Source organism: Moschus berezovskii, chromosome 19 (genome assembly GCF_049115385.1).
Source record: "Moschus berezovskii isolate FMDL1 chromosome 19, NW_MosBer_1.0, whole genome shotgun sequence".
Classification (NCBI taxonomy): Eukaryota; Metazoa; Chordata; class Mammalia; order Artiodactyla; family Moschidae; genus Moschus; species Moschus berezovskii.
In genome coordinates, this window is record NC_142478.1 from 12,056,784 (window position 1) to 12,070,619 (window position 13,836).

The following is a 13,836-nucleotide window of genomic DNA, read 5'->3' on the forward strand; positions in this document are numbered from 1 at the left end:
TCAAAGAGATAGGTGAGATGACGTAGAAAATATAACTGGTTCATCCTTTTTTCCCTGAGATTTTCTGATCTTTCTGATATTTTTCTCTTTCTTTTATTCAAAGGGAGAAAAGAGGGAATATGATCTGACAACAGCCTACAGATGGAGTAGCTAATGTGTGTGACCACTTGGCCAGTACTAGTCTGTGGATGTCTTTCAGGGCACAGTTTGCAACTGAATCTGCCTCCGCAGAATATCAAAAGGAAGTGTGCAAATGCGGGTATCTGAGGTGGAACATAAGCAATTCTTCCTGAGTTTTCCGAGCGCAAAAAAGTAGGGGTCATTTTCACGGAGGCAAACCTGCAATGACACTGTCCGAGACAGCCATCAACATCTATGTTTACTTCTTCAGGGCTTTCCTGAGCATTTCTGCACTTCTCATGATGCCAGCTGCCCCTACTGCCCCCAGGCCCAGACCACCAGCACGGCCCACCTTTCCCATATGCTAGAATTAGAATGTGAATATGGTTGCTGAAAGAATAACGGGGGGGGGGGGAATAGCTTTTCTAAAGGCCAACAATATCAAAATAAGTTTATCTGAACTCACTGAGTAACTAGATAGTTTCTCTGTGAGCAACTATACTTAGCAGTGATTAAGTTACTAGAACTAATTTGACATCCAGGAGACATATTTATTAACCTATATCCAAAGTAAATTAGATTTCATTTGTCTCTTAGATCATAGAGATGTCCTTCCTTTCCCTTTTAACCTTGAGACAGGTAAACATGACTGGGGCACAGACCTTCTGCATATTAATGAGAAATTCTGAAATGTTTGGTAAGAACAATACATTTGTGCTAGTTACATATTTTTCTTCTGCTTAATATTTTGAGAGATTCCATCAACATGCTTTTGAATCACTTACACTTAGATTATTTAAAAAAAAAAAAAAGGGTTTGGAAGCTCTGTTTGTCATCCAAAAGCTTTAGAAGTATTTCTTTTCTCTTCAAGCTCTTTATTAAAACATACACGCAGAGGAAACTATGATTTGCCAAGTATAAACAAGCACAGACACCAAATGTTTCAAGTAGACTTGGAAACCTGACTCTGAATTTAGAGTAAAATTTTGTCCTTGGTTTATGTTAAAGATGTACCTACACCCACTCCTGCCCCATCCCTCTAACAGCTTCTATAACAAAATTGCTGCTTTTTATTATGGACCCTTTCCAGCAACTAAGACTACCCCATCAGTTCAGTTCAGTTCCAATTCAGCTCTTAGGGTTGCTACACTCTTCTTCCACAAAATAGCAACCCCACCACCAATCATGCCTGGAAAAAGGAAGCAACACACGTAGGAACCCCTGTTGGTGAGAATATGCCAACTAATCATGGAACGGCACTGCCTACATGTACGTCTTTCTTTCCTCAGTCTTATTTGTCACAGACTCTATATTTCTCTGACTCACTTCCTTTTTTTGTTCTCTTATTATCTTACATTTTCTTATCCTTTCTCTGCCCCCCCCCACTTTTTTTTAGCATACTGCGCTTCTTAGAACTAGGTCTTAGGAGCTATTCGGTACATTTGTATTTGGGGTCCTAGATCTACAGGATGGTTCAGGGATGGTTGAAGCAAAATATCGCAAAATTGGTTAAATAGTGTCACCTAGCCCTCAGCCACCAGACAAAGCACTCAGAGCTCTAGATTCAGCCCTCAAGGGTGACTAAATAGACTTTGTCTTTTCTAAAAGAAGCAACTGCCCCTGCAGCGGTCCTTTCACTATGTGTTCAAAAACAGCCCATCGAATTCTCAGAACAAATGCAGTCCAAATCTTGTCTGAAATCCCTCTGTCCGAGGCTGGTTATGAAATCTTGGAAAATTTTAACAAGAGCACATTGGAAGCATCTCAGTTCAAACCGCCACTGAAATCCACGGGGACAACCACAGAAGCCTCTTAACTTTGTGACGAGAGTCAATGTTTGTACGCTCCATCATATACGATGTGGAGGGTATTGTTTTCAGAATGCAGGTTTGATCTCGTTGCTCACCTCTACCTTGTAAATGTCATCAAGCCTTTGAACCACCTGTGGAACAGAGACCAAGGCCAGCCCCATCTTGTCTCCCTGTCCCCTCACGCTCCACCCGCAACAGCTGCCCTTTTCACCGCTCAGCTCTCAGTGCCCCCTCCTGCTGGAGGGTCTCTGCACTGGAGGTGCCCCTCTGAGTACAATCCAGCTCCCTATCTCAGCCCCACTGCTGATCTTTCTCCTCTGCTCCTTACCCAGTCAACTCTTACTCATCCTTCAACTATCAACCCAGGCATTACTTCCGAAAATGCATTTCCGTTCCTCTGTTAAACGCTCTCATCATACAATATTCCATTACTTTGGACTTCTCACCACAGCTCTGGTTATCCATTCTTGCAGTTTGTTACTACCGCATCACCAGTACAGGGCCTAACACATACACCTCACTTAATATTTATTTGTTGAATGAATACATGAATTCATAAAGAGTTATTTATCACAACAGGCCCTCGAATACTGTATTTTGCCACTGGCTGTTACTATCTTTATACTGAACTAGATATGGGACTATGGTTTTATAGACTTTGTGGTTTCATTTATATCTTAATGATGGTCTTTAAATAATAGACACCAATGTTTTCCCTCTGGCCTTGTTCACAGCACTGTTACAATGATGTCCAGAAATTTAATACTTTTTCTCTGTGAAAGTAAACATGAAAAGTTTGAAAAGACAAGCTATAGACTGGGAGGAATTATTTGAAAACAACATAATCTGACAAAGAACTAGTATCTAAAGAAGTCCCAAAAGTCAACAGTATAAAAGCAAAAAATCCAGTTAAAAAGTGGGCAAAATACAGGAACAGACATTTCACTGAAGGTACACAGATGGCAAATAAACACAAGAAAAGATATTTAATATCCACAGCCTCTAGGGAAATGTAAATTAACACCACAGTGAAATATCTCTATACACCTATGAGAAAGGCTAAAACAAAATAGTTGACAAAACCAATTGCTGGCAAGGATATGATGATCCTGGAGAAATGGGATCACTCATATGTGGCTGGTAAGACGGTCCAGCCCCTTAGAATACAACTTGACAGTTTCTTTAAAAATCAAGATGCATTTACCATATAACACAGTAACTGCATTACTGAACTTCTATCCCAGAGAAATGTAAATGTATGTTAACAAAAACTTTTACATAAATGTTCATAGCAGCTTTATTTGTAATAGTCAAAACTAAAGACAGCCCAGATGCTTTTCAATAAGAGTTAAACAACTACTGTAAATACATACAATGGAATACTACTCAGAAACAAAAAGGAACAAATTCTTGATACAGTACCATAAAGATGAATCTCCAGGGAATATTCTGAACAGAATAAAAATTTCCAGTCCTCAAAGGTTTCACATTGTATCATTCAATGTATATAACAGTTTTGAAAGAACAAAATTTTAGAAATGGAGGATAGTTTAGTGGTTGCCAGGAGTTAGGAAATAAGGTATAAGGGAGAAGGCAGGCGGTGGATATGATTGTAAAAGGACAAGAAGAGCCAATATCTTAACCATGGATGGATACACACATCTGTACAGGTGATAAATTTATAGAACTTAATGCACACATATGAGTAAAAAAAAACTAAGGAAATCTAAGATTGGTGGCTTATCAATACCCTGATCGTAATTTTATACTATAGTTTTACACATGTTACTGTAGGGGAAACTGGGCAAAGTGTACACGGGATCTCTCTGTATTATCTGTAACTTATAACTGCATGAGAATCTACATTTAGAGTCGTATCCGACTCTTTGCAACCCCATGGACTGTAGTCCACCAGGCTCCCTTGTCTATGGAATTCTCCAGGCAAGAATACTAGAGTGGGTTGCCATTTCCTCCTCTAGGGTATCTTCCTGAGCCAGGGATCAAACCTGCATCTCCTGCATTAGCAGGCGGATTCTTTACCAGTGAGCCACCTGGGAAGCCCTAACTTTTAACTGCATGTGAATCTACATTCATTTCAAACATTTCAATTAAAAATTATATCCAGAGGCTTTAGTACTTATTATTTAAATTTATTATTATTTTATTTCACCAACAGATGAAAACCTCTGGCGACATAGAGGTTCTAAGGCAGAACACATCCCTGGCTGTTATGGAGCATGTTTCTTGTCCAAGAGTAGAGATAGAACCAGGTTTCAGAAGCTGGTTCCATATCTAGTGGTTTGGACTTAAGGGTACGTGGGCTACTGCTGCCCTACCACTCTCTAGAGCAGGTTTCAAACATAGGGGAAAGAAGTTCCAGGAATTGTGACGGGGCAGGGCAAGATTTCCAATGTCAAAGGAACAAACCAATCAGAAGTGAGAATACTGATGAAGGGTGAGTTCTCATGGACCTGTGTAGCAGAGGAAAGGTGCTGATTTACACATGACTTGATGTTAAGGTGAGCTTCCCTGGTGGCTCAGATGGTAAAGCGTCTGCCTCCAATGTGGGAGACCCGGGTTTGATCCCTGGGTTGGGAAGATCTCCTGGAGAAGGAAATGGCAACCCACTCCAGTACTCTTGCCTGGAAAATCCCATGGACGGAGAAGCCTCACGACTGAGCGACTTCACTTTCACTTTTTTCTTTCTTTCTTTTGATGTTACGGTAGATGTAAATTTCAGTAACTTATATCTTCAAGGCAAAGTCTCATCTCCTGCAGATGTGTATATTATTGTGCATGTGTGCATATGTGAATGTGTGGGTAAATTTAAAATTTACATAATAGTAATCTGTATCTGTTTTGGCTTTGCTAACTGTCTTAACATTTTCGTAAAGTGGTTGCAGCTGTTGACTTTACAGTTCAGAATTTCCTCCCCTCAATTAAAAGCAGGATCGTGGGGCTTAATTATACTGCAGGGATTTTTAATATGGTATCACCAAAACTATCATGAGATCTCATTAGGTTCATCACAAAACTTTAAATATCTGTGATAACACATCTTATGGGCTAAATTCAACAATAATGCTCAAGAAAACTCTGAGATTTTACCAGATAGTAAATCAGCAATGAAATAGCCCCATTTAATTACTGGGGAAAATGACTGATATTTTCTTTTCAGAGGTAGTTACACAAAGTAAAATTTGATGGCATGGTCCTAAGAGGCAAATATATAAATAAATAATATGCAGAAAAGCTGAAATAAAGATTGAAACCATCCAACAAAATGCAGAGAAAACACGCTAATTATAATTCTCAAGCTATCACTAAGATACCTCACTGAAGTGTTTTTTGTCACAGAGCATCTATAGCCCTGTGGGCACACACTGTCAAAATGAGGTGACAGAGTTGGCAGAGGGCATACAATGACTGTGAGGTCACATCCATAAATATTAAATAATAATAATAAAACACGAAAACATTAGGGTGATATACACAGGGCCAGAACAGGATTTGATTTCTCAAGAGTCAAATAAGAGCCATATGGGAAAAACGCCCAGCCCTATAGGGAAAGACTATCATGAAAAGAGGGTACTTTTATTATCCCGAGCGAAGCTTTGCAAGCCACACCATACCTTCATGGCAGGAGAATCAGGTCAGTTCAGGAAGGAGGCCCGTGAAGAACCTGAGCGAGCTGTAGTCTCAGTCGGAAATGGATTTAATAACTGTTGATTGTAACCCTGGTGGATGCTTCAAGCTCTCTTTGTAATGAACCCAGTACACATCCAGTGGTACATCCTGTCCCAAGAAGCCAGGGGCCCATTATTTAACCTACAGCACATGTTGCATTAAAAACCTGCTTTTGTTTTCACCACAGAACCTCTGCCAATTTCCTTTAATTGACCTGGATTATAGTGCTGATCCTAGAAGAAGAATCTAAGCAGCCAGAGGCCCACGTTTCTCTCCAAAGATTATCCTCAATTTACAGACAGAAAGATGGCCCAGCTAGATTTTTCAAGCGCCCGGTTATCCAGTTAGACTCCTGGCTTTGTCACATCTTAGACTTTTTTATGGCTCTGATTAAATTTCCCTGGCTTGAATCTGACAATTTTAGAATGATTCTTTCCTTTGTTTTTCATCCTCTGCCTTTCACAACCGTAACTTCATCTGTTGCTTCATTTTTCTCCTATGAATCTAACTTGATGTAGATTTATCTGCAAAAGGGATAAAGTTTAATAAAATTTCTTTCTGTTTTGCTGGGGTATGATCACTCAGTGACAAACCAGCATGGTCTTCTGTACTGTGTGTGATGTTTCTCTCTGAGAAATCATGTTTGTGCACACCACTGCACAAATATAAGCTCAAAGATGTGGGCATATGGACATTAGAACACACACACACAAGCACATGCATACACACTCAAGAATACACATATTTAGAGTTTCTTCATGATAAAAGAAAAAAAATCTGAAAGTGCTTTTGCTCTTTGATTGTCCCAATTTAGACATTGATACTTTGGGTCCTGGGGCTTGTGATAAATAATAATAAAGTTTCCCTGCAGAACCTTTCTAGGATCATGGTTCTATCATTTTACCCTCAACCAAGGAAACTCTGATTTCTTTCCCCAGACCCAATAGCAATCTTAAGATCTGTGACTGTCAGTCTCAGGATCTCAGAGAATTCCAGATTCTAATGCCTTCAGGAGCACCCGGGGCTTTATCCTAAAATAAGCTATTGTTCTTATTTATATATTAACATTAAAACTTCTTGGGATTTTGTCATCGAAGTTGCTTAAATATTCATAAGATGCAAATGGCCAATATCATATTCTTTCTTTAAGCAGGTATTCATGGGGCAAGGATTTAGGAAAGGATGCAGAAAAAGGGAGACTGGAAGGACCAGAGATAAACAAAGACAACTTTGCCAAGAACCAGCCCCATGCTTCATGAGAGTTGAGATACATTTACATTTGGCTTTTAATTTCTCCATCAATTTGGAATGTGTTTTGTGAAAATGAGATAATATATGTGAAAGTACCTAGCTGAATTCTTGGGACATGGCAGACAACCAATAAATAAAAGTTTTTACTGCTATATTAAGCATCTTCTTGTGATAAGTAGAATTTACCCAGTTGGTATGGAAAAGTTACAAGTTGGTTGAGCCAGTTAGAATAAAACACACACTGAGAATACACAATGTTACCATAAAAATTCTAAACCTCACCTTCATCTAAGAATATCGACATCATTGAATTCAATTTTGAAAAACTTAAGAATTCCTACTTCCCATCTGTAACTCTCCCTATACTGTCATTCCAAAGAAATCAGGCAGATTCCCAAGTCATTCCATTTTTATTTGTTCCACATTATCTGCCAGATGAGACTAATAATTGTTTAATCAATCCCATATACAATAATCTCTTAAGAAATGCATATAAATTTATAGGGAATCTTAACAAAAGAAAGTAGCAATTGTGCTTGTTTAAAAGTAAAACTCTACTTTGGAAAATATGCCATGTTTGGTTCTCTGTACACCATTCACTGGCTATAGACAAGTGTGGTGACAACCCTGTGTCTTCAGTGTCACCACTGGGGGAGTGGCAATAATCACCCATTTTTGAGGGGTTCTGCGCACTCTTTTGGATGCTGTTATGAAACACGTGGGACTTCCCTGGTGGCTCAGATGGTAAAGAATCTGCCTGCAATGCAGGAGACCAGGGTTCAATCTGTGGGTCGAGAAGATCCCCTGGAAAAGTGAACGGCTACCTAGTCCAATATTCTTGCCTGGAGAATTCCATAGAGAGAGGAGCCTGGTGGGCTACAGTCCATGGGGTCACAAAGATTCGAACAACTGAGCCACAAACACTTTCGCTTTTCATGCAATAAGCAAGTAGCAAATAAAAATACAACCCAAAACTCTACTCCCAACCCATACCAATTCACATGCTCTAACAGTCTGTTTAGAAGTTAAAGCATAGAGTAATGCTCTAATAAGTTATTTAGCAATACCATTGTGAGGTCTCAAATACTTCATTCATTATTACACTTTTATATTTCTCACATTCTCATTTGTCATATTCCCTATGCTACATTAAAAATTGTGTTAAATCTTTATTTAATTCTGCTATGGTTTGAGATCATTCTTAGGTCTGTCTCTAGATACAGTAATACATATAAATTCAGTAACTGTTTCAGTTCAGTTCAGTCTTTCAGTCCTGTCTGACTCTTTGCGACCCCAAGGACTGCAGCACTCCAGGCTTCCCTTTTCATCACCAACTCCCGGAGTTTACTCAAACTCATGTCCATTGAGTTGATGATGCCATCCAACCATCTCATCCTCTGTTGTCCCCTTCTCCTCCTGCTCTCAATCTTTCCCAGCATCAGGGTCTTTTCCAATGAGTCAGTTCTTCACATCAGGTGACCAAAGTATTGAAGTTTCAGCCTCAGCATCAGTCCTTCCAGTGAATATTCAGGACTGATTTCCTTTAGGATGGACTGGTTGGATCTCCTTGCAGTCCAAGGGACTCTCAAGAGTCTTCTCCAACACCACAGTTCAAAAGCGTCAATTCTTCAGCACTCAGCTTTATTCACAGTCCAACTTTCACATCCATACATGACTACTGGTAAAACCATAGCTTTCACTAGACGGACCTTTGTCAGCAAAGTAATGTCTCTGCTTTTTAATATGCTGTCTAGATTGGTCATAGCTTTTCTTCCAAGGAGTAAGCGTCTTTTAATTTCATGGATGCAGTCACCATCTACAGTGATTTTGGAGCCCAAAAAGTCTCTCACTGTTTCCATTGTTTCCCCATCTATTTGCCATGAAGTGACGGGACCAGATGCCATGATCTTAGTTTTCTAAATGTTGAGTTTTAAGCCAACTTTTTCACCCTCCTCTTTCACTTTCATCAAGAGGCTTTTTAGTTCTTTGCTTTCTGCCATAAGGGTAGTGTCATCTGCATATCTGAGGTTATTGATATTTCTCCCAGCAATCTTGAGTCCAGCTTGTGCTTCATCCAGCCCACGTTTCTCATGATGTACTCTGTACAAGTTAAATAAGCAGGGTGACAATATACAGGCTTACATACATCTTTCCCAATTTGGAACCAGTCTGTTATATCATATCCAGTTCTGTTGCTTCCTGATCTGCATATAGATTTCTCAGGAGGCAGGTCAGGTGGTCTGGTATTCCCATCTCTTGAACAATTTTCCAGTTTGTTGTGATCCACACAGTCAAAGGCTTTCAAATAGTCAGTAAAGCAGAAGTAGATATTTTCTGGAACTCTTGCTTTTTCCATGATCCAACAGGTGTTGGCAATTTGATCTCTGTTGCCTCTGCCTTTTCTAAATCCAGCTTGAACATCTGGAAGTTCACAGTTCACGTACTGTTGAAGCCTGGCTGGGAGAATTTTGGGCATCACTTTGCTAGCGTGTGAGATGAGTACAATTATGCAGTAGTTTGAGCATTCTTTGGCATTGCCTTTCTTTGGAATTGGAATGAAAACTGACCTTTTCTTGTCCTGTGGCCACTGCTAAGTTTTTCAAATTTGCTGGCATATTGAGTGTAGCACTTTCACAGCATCAGCTTTTAAGATTTGAAATAGCTCAACTGGAATTCCATCACCTCCACTAGCTTTGTTCATAGTGATGCTTCCTAAGGCCCACTTGACTTCACATTCCAGGATATCTGGCTCGAGGTGAGTGATCACACCATCATGATTATCTGGGTGGTGAAGATCTTTTTTGTATAGTTCTTCTGGGTATTCTTGCCACCTCTTCTTAATATCTTCTGCTTCTGTTAGCATGTGTAACCCCAGTAGTTGTTTACAAAATATTAAATATATCTAAAATATATTTGAAAAACTACACCACCAATTCATCCTTTTGTTAATCTTTCAAACCACCTTGATGGAGTCATCTTTCTTTTTCCATTGATTCATTCCATTTTCAGCCAAGCAAATCTTAAGCGACCCATTATCTAGACATTATGCGAGAACTAACGATGGTAATCACGATGGAAAGAAAAATAAAAGTTACATTCCTAAAGCTTAAAAAGATGCAAACAAAATCTGCAAGAATTACTTCATTTCCTATGTGGCATTTTTGTATGCAACTAATTTTACATACACAGTATACAACATCAGGTTAAACATTCATTTTTTAAATTAAGTAAATTGAGACCTCAATATCATATATTACTTATTTAAGGAAACTACTTCTGTGCCTAACAAAAAAATAAAAACAGGGTGTAATGAAACAGGCAGGGATATGGGACCCTTGACTGCAGAGCCATAATGCTTGCACCTGAACACACCTCTCCTCTAGCAACAAAATACAAAGAAACTGTATGGAACTAAAAATAACTCCGTGCATGTGCAGTTGGGGAAAATTAGCAACAAAAGATACCAAGAGACCAAAAAAACCCAACGGCCAATTCTGAAGAACCTGAAACAAAAACATAGTGTCAGGAGCAAAAGCCAAGGTACTGAACATGTTATTTTCACACACCACCACCACAGGGGTGGGCAAAACACCTAAGCACCCCTCCAGCCTGACCCCTGGACACACCCCTATCCTCACCCTATTTAAGGAAACAGCTCACTGCACTCCTTGGGGAGTGAGCAAGAAAGGGAACCTATTGTTTGTTCTAGCTTCTCCCTACTGCAGCAGGGGTCCCCATAAAGCCTTGCCTGAATTTATATTAAAAAAAAAAAAATTCAGTTCTCAATCCAGACACCTAACTTTATGCATTTCAGGAGACACATAACTCCTGAGTATCCCCTGGAACATTTAGGTCATAGGGTCAATTTCTGCCTTGTTCACAGTGATTTAAAATCATTAGCAGCTAATGATTATTTGTGTTGTACAAGACTCCAATCACGCTCCAAGCTGTCATAGCTGGTACCAATTAACAGCCTTGGTAGCAGCAGCAAGTTTGGAAATTGAATAATCCTACCAAGTGCTGTCTTGTATGTAGGAAGCTGCCTGTTCCATCACTACCTGTTCTGAGGAGAGAACACTGATGTCTGCAGACTGGCCACAAGGGAGTTTCAATACATCGCCAGTCATTTTTACAAAATAGGGACAAATTTAAAAGAACATGAGCAGAAGAAGAGAAAGTTTGTTGCTCCTCATATTCAAAAGTATGATTCAAGGCAATATCATCTAAGAAGATTTGAAGGCTTGGTTTAATCAAAAGCAGATTAAGCATGTCACTGGAAGCACGGCTCCAATATCCAGTTATTAATAGGTAGTGCCAGCAATAATAATAATGTACCTTGATGTTTACAATAGAGGCATGCCCTATAGGTGAATCAATAAGTAAAGATGGAAAGCCCCTGTATAAATTAGAAGTGTAACATTTCTTATGAGTAATAAATAACTGATTCCTATGACTCTACAGAGAAAATAATTCACTTGAAGAATTTTATCTTATTTCAATTTATAACTCTTCTTGACATTTTGTTCCGATGTTCAAAATCATGTCAGACCAAATGAACTATTATAGGGAAAATGTATTAATTTTACCAGCTGATATAAGCAAAACATATTGCCTTTGATTTTTATGAATAGGTAATTTTGTTTTTCATAAATACATTATGAACTCTTTTTTCCCCATGGATAGGAAGGGACTTCTGAAAACATAAGATACAGCTAAAAAGATGCCAATCTTTTCGTTTATGTCTGTTCAGCCAAAACACTTGAAACGTTCTAAAGCTGATTTTTCTTTTTATGCGTAATAAAGTCTGTTACCAGCACAATGCTGACAGTACTCACAACTAACCCACTCTTTATATTACAAGTCTGCAACCTTAGCCAGGGCATTAACGGAAAGTTGGTGTAATGTCAAATGTGAGGCATTTCTGTGGAAGCAGATTGCCTTTAGCTATAGTACGTATCTTTTCTTGCCCTTGCAATTGCACTGGAAAACTCTGATGCTGGGAAGGATTGGGGGCGGGAGGAGAAGGGGACGACAGAGAATGAGATGGCTGGTGGCATCACCGACTCGATGGACATGAGTTTGAGTGAACTCCGGGAGTTGGTGATGGACAGGGAGGCCTGGTGTGCTGTGATTCATGGGGTCGCAAAGAGTCGGACACGACTGAGCCACTGAACTGAACTAACTGAACTGAACTGAACAGGAAAGGGGAGAATACAAATAGCTACAACATTTTAGATCTTTTCTTGTCCCAGTCTTAGGAAGGTGGAAATAGTACTTCAGCTGTACTCTCAAAGCAAGAAGTGTTTATGAAACTATCACAATGAACTTTTGCCGGGAGGGAGAGGAACTGTACCTTTTAAGAGGTCTTTCTCTACCTGGCCGCTCTGCTCTGCCTCTACCCGAGTCCCACCTGAGGGTGCTGACACCTCGGCTCTGGGGCTGTGTGCAGAAGTTCTGAAATTCAAGACAGCAGTAGCAGGCTGGTGTTCAGAGACTCTGTGCCTGCATTGGGAGCTGCAGCAGGAGCAGCGCTGCCCAACCGGACCTGCAAGAACCCCGCCCCCGCCCCTCCCTGCTGGAAAGATCCCTATAAAGCAGCCCCAGTGACGGCTTTTAGGAGGAAATCTTGCCTGGAGAATCCCAGGGACAGGGGAGCCTGGTGGACTTCCATCTATGGGGTCACACAGAGTCGGACAGACTGAAGTGACTTAGCAGCAGCAGCAGGGTCCTCTAGGGGGTTCCCTGGTGGCTCAGAGGTTAAAGCGTCTGCCTCCAATGCGGGAGACCCGGGTTCGATCCCTGGGTTGGGAAGATCCCTGAATCCCAAGGACGGAGAAGCCTGGTAGGCTACAGTCCACGGGGTCGCAAAGAGTCGGACACGACTGAGCGACTGAACGGAACGGAACAGAGTGTCCTCTAGGGAGAAGAAAATGGCAACCCATTCCAGTGTTCTTGCTTGGAGGATCCCAGGGACGGGGGAGCCTGGTGGGCTGCCGTCTCCGGGGTCGCACAGAGTCGGACACGTCTGAAGCGACTTAGCAGCAGCAGCAGTGTCCTCTAGGGCACAAGCTCGAACCCCTCCATTCTCTGATCCAAGAATAAAGCTTTCCTTTGCTTCTGAATAATAAGGACAGAAAAAAGTACTAAATGCCAATCTTTTTCAGAAATGTTACCATTTTACCCTGGTATAAAATATTCCCTTCAATTCTCTAGAGCATAAAAAAGTACTGAGAAAATTATACATTTTACCACTTCCACAGAGAAATCCTTGGTAGTCAATCCAAGCTACTGTTATCTGGAGAAAGTCAGTCAGAACTCTGAGTATCAAAGCTAGAGGGCTTGAAACAACAGAGTAAATCGTGTGACTCAAGGATGAGATGGATACAGGAAAGTGTGGTTCACAGGGTCCCACAGAAAATCAGAACACTGATTTCAAGTTGAGTGCCCACACACATTCTCCTGAGTCTACTTAATAATTAACAAAACACCACAGCCCACTAAGCATGAGATAGCCATACATGGTCGGGTTATTCTGAGTTAACATTGCTTCCCTGATGATGAGTTTTTGACCATCAAGGACATTGGAGCTTTTGTTTGTGATTTGTTCCATAATAATATAATTCACTTTCTCGTTTATTTATCAGCATTGGTTAGTATCCTCTGAAGACAGTATTTAACTAGGAGCTGCTTTAACATAGTAAGGCCATCTGTCTTCTCTTGTAAACCCTGAGAGATTAGGGATATGACCCTAAGGCTGAACTACATCACTCCCAAAAGCAGGCTTGGCAAATTACCATGGTCTTTGATCAAAGTGAAAAAGTTCTTTGGCATGTCCAACCAATGCAAAAATCCCTCTAAGTTTTTTTAAATGGCATCAGTTCAGTTCAGTTGCTCAGTCATGTCCGACTCTCTGCGACCCCATGAATCACAGCACACCAGGCCTCCCTGTCCATCACCAACTCCCGGA